The sequence below is a fragment of the Colobus angolensis genome, unplaced genomic scaffold (assembly GCF_000951035.1).
Source record: "Colobus angolensis palliatus isolate OR3802 unplaced genomic scaffold, Cang.pa_1.0 Scaffold85, whole genome shotgun sequence".
Taxonomy (NCBI): Eukaryota; Metazoa; Chordata; class Mammalia; order Primates; family Cercopithecidae; genus Colobus; species Colobus angolensis.
In genome coordinates, this window is record NW_012122376.1 from 3597196 (window position 1) to 3607836 (window position 10641).

The 10641-nt window shown below is 47.8% G+C and overlaps 1 pseudogene; it reads right to left on the reverse strand.

Annotated features, from left to right (window-relative positions):
* Positions 1-5088: 5088 nt before the first annotated feature.
* Positions 5089-5445, reverse strand: LOC105503334 (annotated as a pseudogene).
* Positions 5446-10641: the final 5196 nt, after the last annotated feature.

Below are 10641 nucleotides of genomic sequence, written 5' to 3' on the forward strand. Positions count from 1 at the left end.
TGATGGTATAAGAATCGAGAAGCCCTTTGGCATGAGCTCATTTGATTTGCTCATTTTTACGGAGGAAGAGAAGGAGGCCCAGAGAGGGGTGTGACCTATCTCAAACCACATGGTCAGAAAAAAGTTACAGTCAAGAAAAGAACCCAGCTTCCAGTCTGAACACACAACAGAGCTTCTCAGCAGTGGCACACATGTTTATATTTTGCCTAGAAAGTTCCCCGGGCAGCCCCATTGGATTGCAGACACAGGAGGAGCAGCGACCTCAGAAGCTGGTTTGTGCTGTGCGTGCAGTGTCCATTCAGTAAACGCTCTTGCGTGAATTTGTAAAACTTAGATACTATTGCCTGGCGGACCAGGAGCTCTTTGAGGGCAAAGCCTGTGCCTGATTATCCTTTGTCTCTCTAGTGTCTGGCATAGGAGACTGGCATAAATTAAGTGCTTAATAAATATTTTATATGTATTAATAATTAACATCTGAGGCTATTTATAAATAACTCTGTGGGAAAAGCCCAGTTGGGATTACGGCCTATATCAGAGGTTAAATTCTCAGCCCACTTACAAACAGCTATGTCAAAACATGGCTGCAATCCACCCAAGACATTCTTTATAATGACATAATAGTGTAAATGCCATTTAGGGCGGCATGTGAACTGATCCCAGAGGTACAAATTATCCCTTGCTCATTCTGCCAGTTTATCCAAGGAAAATCAAGCCCTGGTTGTTATGCATTTTATTTTAAATAAATTCCACTTTCCATCTGCAGTGGGTAGAATTGTGTTCTCCCAAATCATATGTCAAGTCCTAATCTCTGGTACCTGCGAATTTGACCTTATTTGGACATAGGGTGTTTGCAGATGTCATCAAGTTAAGATGTCCAGTGACTGATCCTTCCAGAGGGAGGAGACAGATATAGACACAGACACAGAGGGAGAAGGCCGCCCGAGGACAAAGGAGAGGCTGGGAATAACCAGGACGGACGGCAACCATCAGAAGTTTGGTAGAGGCCAGAGAGGGGCCTCCCTGCTGAAGCCTTTCAAGAGAGCATGGCTCTGCTGAGACCTTGATTTCAGATTTCTGGCTTCCAGAATTCTCTCCAGAGAGAATAAATTTCTGTCTTTTTTTTTTTTTCTTGTGACAGAGTCTTGCTCTGTCTCTCAGGCTAGAGGGCAGTGGCGCGATCTTGGCTCACTGCAGCCTCCACCTCCAGGGTTCAAGCGATTCTCCCACCTCAGTCTCCTGAGTAGCTGGGACTATGGGGGGCGCACCACCACACCTGGCTAATTTTTATATTTTTAGTAGAGATGGGGTTTCACCATGTTAGCCAGGATGGTCTCAATCTCCTGAAGTCGTGATCCGCCCGCCTCGGCATCCCAAAGTGCTGGGATTACAGGCGTGAGCCACCACGCCTGGCCGACATTTCTGTCGTTTTTAAGCTACCCAGTTTGTGGTGATTTGTTCCGGCAGCCCTAGAAAATGAATACACTCTCCCTGTCATACTTGATCTTGCATTTCATGTCCATTTCTGCTGCAGGGAAAACTCTGGATAGGTGAGACGGGAAGTTACACCAACACCGGCAACCACATACTGAGCTCCTGCCATGTGCCAGGCTCTGAACCGGATGTTTACATAATCTATCTCATTGACTCCTGTCAATAATCCTATGAGCTAAGGCTCACTATATCCTAAGGCTCACTGATTTGCCCGGCACCTATTCATCTAACACCAGCCACTGTGACTGTCTTAGCGTGGAATCCCCCAAAGCAGAAGTAGACAAGGAACATCTTGGGTGCAGGTGGTTTCTGTAGGAGGCGATCCCAGGAAGCAGGAGTGGTGGGTATGGGCAGGTGACTGTGGGCATCAAGGGCTTTGTTATGCTGGGAGCTCTGAGAAGAGTCCAGAATATATCCCAGAACTGTCTTTCCAAAGAGCAGGAGCCCACGGCATTTACCCACGAGCTCCTGCCCCCACCGATGACATTTGCTTCTGGGGTTCCCCACCACCAGCCATCTCCCCACACTTCGGGACTCTGCTTCAGTGCAGTGGGCGGGATACTTCAGTGCAGTGCTGGAGGAGGCTGGGGAGCAGAATGCGGAAGGTTGTGCTGCCCGTGCTGAAGGTGTTTGCAGTTGGTAGGAGGGGAGTCTGAGCTTGCACCTGACCATTCACCACATCTGCTGCTAAAATCAGAGGTGGGTCAGAGAGATGTGGTGGGGGTGGGACTGGCTACATGATCTTCAGGGCCCAGTGCAAAATGAAAATGCAGGGCCTCTTGTGCAAAATTACTAAGAATTTCAAGATGTCAGCTGCAGAGCTGAAGAGCACAGGGCTCTTCTAAGTGTAGGGTCCCGTGCAGCTGCACAGATTGCAACTCCCGAAGCCCTGGGTGCGAGCTCAGGGGCATCTGCTCTAAGCACGTTCCGTGTGCCAAGCATCCTGTGGAATGCTTTACACACACAATAAATGGTAGTTATTTGTACTGTGCCTTATACCAATCACACTAATTAGTCCGCTTCAGGGGGAATGAATTTAAGCAAATGCAGATTACTTCCTCGCTGAGGAGTCCCTAAATCCACGCTAGGACTATCACTCCATAGCTGAGAACTACCTTGAGCCTAAACCAGACAACTTTCAATCTTGTGCAAAGAAGTTTAGCCAGATCTTGAGTGCTGCATAAACACGTTGTTATGGTTTTCCTGATTACCATCTCTAACATCAGAGCAGCACAAATCTCTGGCTTGGCTGATACTTAACATGAACACAGGTTCCCCTGCCTTACTCAGTACAATTCTGCCAAAATGCCAGATATGTTATAATTATTTTCTTTCATCAAGAAACCATTCATATGAAATTTGAAAATGATTTGTCAGATCGCTGGGTGTACCCTTTGATAGCTTTAAGAACAGTAATTTCTATAGTCCCAGAGAACTGCAGACCTGTCCCTGATCCAGGTCCCTGGTACTTGAATTACTTGGCTCTAAGATGGGTCCATTCACAGGTTCCAAAGACAATCAGGAAGATAGCCCGATGTTGCTAAGAGAGGAGAGCAGACCCTGTGAAAACCAAATGCTACATGTGAAGCTGAATTGGATGCTGGGCTGAGAAAGAAATCTACAAAAGACATTCTGGGACAACTGGGGATGTTTGAATATGGTCTGAGGATTAGCCAGTGGCTCTGCCATCTACCTATAACGAAGGAACAGTTTTTGTTTGTTTTTTTTTAGTGTGTCTCAGAGTGACGCTTTTGTAAAACATAAGAAAAGTGACTTATTAGGAGGAAGTGAAAAAATACACAAAATGCCAATCCAGATTTTTTATTATTAGATTTAACAGATCTAAAAGTACTCTGTCAGATTGCTATAAAAGTTTCTAAAAGCTTGCTCCATTTTAGAATTCAGCTTGTTGTTGACCTGTGAAAAACAGTCCACAGGTTGGCCGCAGCATGCTGACCACACACTGAACATTACTGAATTTACAGCCCTGGCATTAATACACATTCTTAATTTTCATAGTTGTGGCTAAAGATATTAGAGTTTTGTAAAAGGTCTTTCTTCTTAAGAGATAAAAATGCTGAAGTGTTAAGGAGTGAAACACCAAGATGTCTGCAACTTACTTTTAGATGGTTCAGGAAAAAAAGTATCTGTGTATACAGTGAACAAAAAAACAGCTAATGATACTGTGACCCAATATGAAAAAATGGTTCACATAGGTGGTGGGCCTGTGAGTGAGCATGCATTGCACTCTTCAAATTGACTTTTCTGTAGATTTGGACCATCTTGAAATGAACAGTCAATTCTTTGACTTCAGTGAGTCTGTCCTCCCAGGGGACCTCTGTACTTAAAAAACAAACAAAAACCATCCATGCTCTTCCCTGAAAAATCTACAAACAAGGGCCCCTGTGTGTCAGGTCAGCTAGCCAGCCACTGCTTTATTTCTTCCTGGCACAAATTAGATGTGAGAACAAGCCTCCAGAGATGCACAGGCCAGGGGGCTGGGTGCCCGCACCTGTCTACAGCCCAGATAGCAGTAGGAGGCAAAACAGCAGAGCCAGGGAAAATCTGGGAAGCCCAGAGACCTGCAGTTTCAACCTGGGCTCTAGCCTACCTGCTGGAGTGACCCAGCCTCACAGCCTCAGTGAGTTCTTCTCTGAAATGCAAGGGCCACTCCAACCAACATGAAACAATGATGCTTTCCAGAGGCAAGTAAGGGCACCACGAATGGTGTCTAATCAAACCTGACATGGGCTTCCCTGGCCAGCTGACCAGATAACCAGGGGCCCTCTTTGTATATTTGTAGATACTCAGGGAAAAGCCTGGACACATTTTTTTTTTTTTTTTTTTTTTTAAGTAGAGAGTTCCCTGGGGAAGACAGACTCACTGAAGTCAGCTCTGTTATTAGGGTATTTTGCGGGTGCCAAAACTGCAGGTGATATGAGGAGCTTTTTTGTTGTTGTTGCTGTTTTAACTTTCAAAAAAGTTTTTATAGTAGTAAACATAAAATTTACCATTGTTTTACCATCGTAAGCATTTAAGTGTACAGTTTAGTGGCACGAAGGACATTTACCATCTGTGTAACCACCATCACCATCTACCATCCATCTCCTGTTTTGTTTTTTTGGGGTTTTTTTTGAGACGGAGTCTCACTCTGTCTGGTTCAAGCAATTCTCCTGCCTCAGTCTCCCAAGTAGCTGGAACTACAGGTGTGCACCACTACGCCCAGCTAATTTTTCTTTTTTTCTTTTTTTTTTCTATTTTTAGTACAGACAGGGTTTCACCATGTTAGCCAGGCTGGTCTGGAACTCCTGGCCTCAAGTGATCCACCCAGCCTCCCAGAGTGTGGGGATAACAGGCGTGAGCCACCACGCCTGGCCGTCACCTCCTGAACTTTTGCATCTTCCCAAACAGCAACTCTGTAGCCATTAAACAATAACTCCTCATTGCCCCCTCCTGGCTCCCGGCAAACGCCATTCTACTCTTACACTTCTTCAGACTCAGTTTCTTCTTTCCTTTAGTAAAAGAGGGTCCACTGCTGACTAACGGGCTTGGTTTCTGTTTGTGGAGGCCTCTTACCAACATGTGATTGAGTTTATTGCAGAGAAAGGTAATAGGAAATGGGATTGTTCAAAGAAATGAGATGGAGACAAAACTGGATGAGGGTTTCACACTGACTGTCCCATCCGCAGGCCTCAGCAGCCCTGCCACAGATCTGCCTGTGTCTTTCGCATCAAGAAGTTGATCTTGCGAGCCATTTCCATGCTATAGATCTGCTGGACCTCTCATGGTTTCCCTCTGTCGCCAGTGGCATGGCTTCTCATAATACCGCCGATGCCTAATGTCCTCAACGAGCCCTTCCATAGTTAGGATTCTGTTTAGGGTCCTGTATGCACTTTCCACGTTCCCTTCCTGTGCCATCACAGTCCTGGCGATGACCTTCAGGTATTTGGCCATGACTTTGGATTTAAATCTTTACTCTGGAGAGCCTGGCGCGCTCAGTACCTAGTGGACCCTGATGTCAGGAGCTTTTGACCATGAAGCTAATTCTGGTTGGAGCTGAATCATTTCCTATGATAATGGAGCTCTTTCCTCCATGTGCAGCAGCTCCCGGGAGGCTGCCATTCCATCTCTGTCCCATGCTTGGTCATTCTCAGCAGTAATCCCATCGTGGCCTCACTGCTGGCCCCACTGAGTCAGTAGCCTGTATGACTCTGGCTTTAGTTACCATTGCTGACTTGTCTGAGGTCTGCATGTCACGGGCCTGCCCTGCTGCAGTATAGGAAAATTAACATTCCATGGGTGGACCCAGCACTGCACATGCAAGGCGGTGGCCTAGTGAGAGGCCAGGGGACTTCTTAGACTCATGTTGGTTTCTATGTGACTCCATGGGCTGACAATGAAGACTGCTTGGCTTTACCACTTTGTGTTCTACGGTGCAAGGATGGGGTCTTTTTAATCTAAAAGAATGTAATCAGAACCAGCTACAGTTTGTGGGGCCCAGTGCAAAATGAAGATGCAAAGTACCTTGTTCAAAATTATTAAGTCCGGGCCCAGTGGCTCATGCCTGCAATCTCAACACGCTGGGAGGCCGAGGTAGGAGGATCACTTGAGGCCAGGAGTTCAAGAGCAGCCTGGACAACATAGCAAGACATCATCTCTACAAAAAATTAAAAATTTAATAAAACGTTTTTAAGATGGTGACAGCAGAGCCAAGTTCTCCCTTTAGAGCATAGGGTCACATGCCTGGGAAGCCAGGCTCAGTACCTAATCTTTCTGGGAGTTTCACCTTTCCCATAGACAACTGCGGAATCTTAATCCCTACTTCACCGTATTATGAAGCTTAAATGAGATAATACTTGAGCCAATGCAGTTTCCCTGGGATGCTTTCTCCTTGGAGATAGTGCCCAGCTGGCGTTAATCTCTGTACCCAGGGTCCAGCCTGGGCCAGGAACGGAGCAGACCTTCCTTCAATGTTTGTTGAGTAGTAGTTGCACGGTACGCTTGCTGATTTCTTCTGGATGTTACAATACAGATTCACTTGTGTCTGTGGATCCACAAGTTTGCTTTTGTTTTCCTAGGACTATAGTCACTGTTCTTCAAAAGGACTCAGGCAGAGTATATGTGTGTGTGTGTGTGTTTAATTAAAAAATAAAAGTGATGGGCTTAAACCCAAATGCCAATTAAATCCTGAAACTGACAGCTTCAACCACTCCGATCTGCACCCCTTACTGCGTACCTCGGCCATGAGCACAGAGTCTCGCTCTGTCATCAGGCTGGAGTGCAGTGGCGCGATCTCGGCTCACTGCAACCTCCACCTCCCTGGTTCAAGCAATTCTCCTGCCTTAGCTTCCTGAGTGGCTGGGATTACAGGCACGCACCACCATGCCCAGCTAATTTTTGTATTTTTTTTAGTAGAGATGGGATTTCCCCATGTTGGCCAGGATGGTCTCGATCTCCTGACCTCATGATCCGCCTGCCTCGGCCTCCCAAAGTGCTGGAATTACAGGAGTGAGCCGCCTTGCCCGGCCGAGCCTAGGATTTTTAATGCATACTTGGAAAGGGCCATGGCATCTATAAAGGCAATATGTATTCACTGATTAGAATTAATTATGAATCATATAGTGATTATATTATAGCCAAAGAGAGCACTGTTATTCTATAAAACATTGCAGCAAAATTCCCACTTCCACTGAGGACAGCAACTGAGAGCTTCAGATAATTGTAGTTCTGAAGTGAGCTGAACCCTGAATAACAGACAGGTGAGTAACAATACAGTTAAGTCCAACTCCCAGTAACTCTCGCTGCACAGACCCTTGAAATACTCAAGTGCACACAACCAGTCCATTTTATTGCACAAAACAGTTACAATAAAAGGACCCACTATTATCTAGGGCCACTATCTTTTTTTTCAACAGCCATCGGTTCCTGGAAATGAAATAGGAAAGATAGGAAACTGAGAAATAAGAACCTCGGTTAGAGGTCTTTGATTGTAGCAGGGGGAGGCATGCTGTGATGTAGCCGCAGGCCGGTCCCACGGGCCTTTTTCAGCCCCTGGGTTCCTATAGACATCAGAAGTGCTCCTGAGGAGGTATAAAGTAGGGAAGGAATTATGCCATCCTGTTTAAAGGCTGCCAGACGGAAGAAAATAAGTGCCTTACAAACTCAACGCTCCACACTGGGGCTGTGGATCTCTCTTTTTTTCATTACTTTTTTTTTTTTTTTTTGAGATGGAGTTTCACTCTTGTTGCCCAGGCTGGAGTGCAACGGCCCAATCTTGGTTCACTGCAACCTCCACCTCCCGGATTCAAGCGATTCTTCTGCCTCAGCCTCCCCAGTAGCTGCAACCACAGGCATGCGCACCATGCCTGGCTAATTTTTTGTATTTTTAGTTTCACCATGTTGACCAGGCTGGTCTCAAACTCCTGACCTCAGGTGATCTGCCCACCTTGGCCTCCCAAAGTATTGGGATTACAGGCATGAGCCACTGCGCCCTGCCAAGGGTTCCCATTTCTCCACATCCTCCTCAATACATGTTTTGTTTTTTTTTTCTCTTTTGTTGATAAAAGCCATCCCGGTGAACATGTAGTAGTAACATGGTGGTTTTGATTTGCATTTCTCTAATGACCAGTAAGGCAAACCATCTTTTCATATGCCTACTGGCCGTTGGCCATTTGTCTACCTTCCTTGGAGAAATGTCTATTGAGTCTTTGGCCATTTCCGAATTGGGTTTTTTGTTTGCAACATCTTAAAAAAAAAAGTATGAAATAATTCACATGTTGGAGGCAAATGAGCATCATATTTTAAAATGCAGGTAAATTGAAGTGAGAAACAATTTTCAGCTCTCAGGATGTCTTGCTTTTAATGTTTTCAAAACAAATAATACATTAATAATACTTTCTCTTCCCGGCGTGGTGGTTCACACCCGTAATCCCAGCACTTTGGGAGGCCAAGGTGGGCGGATCACGAGGTCAGGAGATCAAGACCATCGTGGCTAACACGGTGAAACCCCGTCTCTACTAAAAAAAAAAAAAAAAAAAAAAAAAAATAGCCGGGCATGGTGGCGGGCGCCTGTAGTCCCAGCTACTCAAGAGACTGAGGCAGGAAAATGGAGTGAACCCAGGAGGCGAAGCTTGCAGTGAGCCGAGATCGCGCCACTGCACTCCAGCCTGGTGACAGACTGAGGCTCCGTCTCAATAACAATAATAACAAACAACAACAATAATACTTAATGCAGTGTAATTATAATAATAATGATACTTTCTCTTCTTTTGAGACGGAGTTTCGCTCTTGTCGTCCAGACTGGAATGCAGTGGTGCAATCTCGGCTCACTGCAACCTCCGCCTCCCTGGTTCAAGCGATTCTGCTGCCTCAGCCTCCCAAGTAGCTGGGATTAGAGGCGCGCGCCACCAGGCCCAGCTAATTTTTGTATTTTTTTTTTATTATTAGAGACGGAGTTTCACCGTGTTAGCCAGGATGGTCTCGATCTGACCTCGTGATCGGCCCGCCTCGGCCTCCCAAAGTGCTGGGATTACAGGCTTAAGCCACCGCGCCTGGCCAAGAACATATTAATAATACTTTCTAAGTCTGAATTCAGATTTATAGAACGCGTGAACGTGAAGGAATGATACGGAAAATCAGGCTTTTTGTGGTTTCTTCCTGAGAAGGCCACTCAGAACCAAAGACTTCTGTGAAATAAGAAAGCAGAAAATCTTTATTTGTAGTTCTCATATTTATGCCTAAGAAACTCCGAAGAACAGGTAGTGGTAACCTGGTAGCCCGGCGGTGGCCGCGGTTTGTTTATAGCCAAAATCTAGTTGAGGCCCCATGCCCTTGAGGCAAAACTGCTGAAGAGAGAAGCGCCCTGAAGATCAGTTTGTGGAGATCCAGGGTTGCCAGAAGAAAAGACAACCGTGAGTGCATGTGCGAAGATTCCTCGATGGAAGCGCAGCCCGGCGCGCCCCTCAGTTGGCCTGGCCAGGCCCTATGAGGGCCACGCGAAAACCGTGCGGCGGGATTCTTAGCGACCGCATTACGTGGACCTGCGGGCAAGAAAGGCCTGGTCCGCGCTGCCCTCACAGGTAGGCGGTCTTCAATCACGTTTTAAAATCTTGTTGAGTGATTGAGCTATCATCGATAGTCCCGGCCCCTCCACTGCAGGTCGCTCAGGCCGCACCTGGTGCACTTTGGCAAACAAGCCCCGCGACGGGCTGGGGCAGGATTTAAGAAATGTTTAATAAAGACTGGGAGGCCTGGAGCAACGCTCTTTGGGATGCAGAAAAGGGTCGCGCGGCTCAGTGGCCTCTCCTCCGGCCCCCTGGCCCTGGCTCTAAGTTTCCTCGGCTCTGCAGGGCGCGGGGCACTCAGGGATGGAGGAGGCCACACTGCGCGGCGGGGTTCGCGGAATGGCGGTCCCCGCGGCCTCCAAAGGCCGGACCCTAGACCCCTCCCACTCCTTTCCTGCTGTACATCTCAATCCAGTTTCTAATATCTCAACAGGGTTTTTAAACAAATCGATCCTAAGGGCTCAGTTCAGCCCACCCAGGGATTCTGGGGGGATACACGCCGAACTCAGGGTAGTGAGAAGAGAGTTTGGGGGGCCCTGGGGCACAGGGAGAAGACCCCACACTCCGCGGCCACCAGCTCCCTGCCGGAGACGGCGCTCGGACGTCTCGAGTCACAGGCAGGGAATTTAGCCCAGGTGCTCGTTGGGCCGCGAGCGGCCGCTGGGCCTGGATCCCCAGGCTCCGTGTGCAGACTCCAACCTCGAGACGTCAGGACGGCGTGAGCTCCGGGCCGCCGCGCAAGCCCAGGACCCCGAGTCGCGGGCCCCCACGCTGCAGCGCGCCTCCCTCCTCGAGGCCCGGGGTTCCGACCCAACACAGGGCTTCTCAAATGCCCCGGCGAGATACAGGCGGCAAGAGGGAACCTTTTCTTTCTTTTTTTTCTTTTTTTTTAAATCTGTAAGAATGTTTTGCTTCTTTTAGGGCACAGCACTGCTGCAACTTGCAGCACAGAGGGCCCCTTCCCTGCGCTCCCACAGCGGTCGCCGCCTCTCCGGCACGGTCTCCCGGATCTGGATTTGGGGAGCGCAAGTGCCCCCTGCGGCCGGCCCGCGCCTGACCCCGCGGGCCTGAGAAGGCAGAAGCGGCT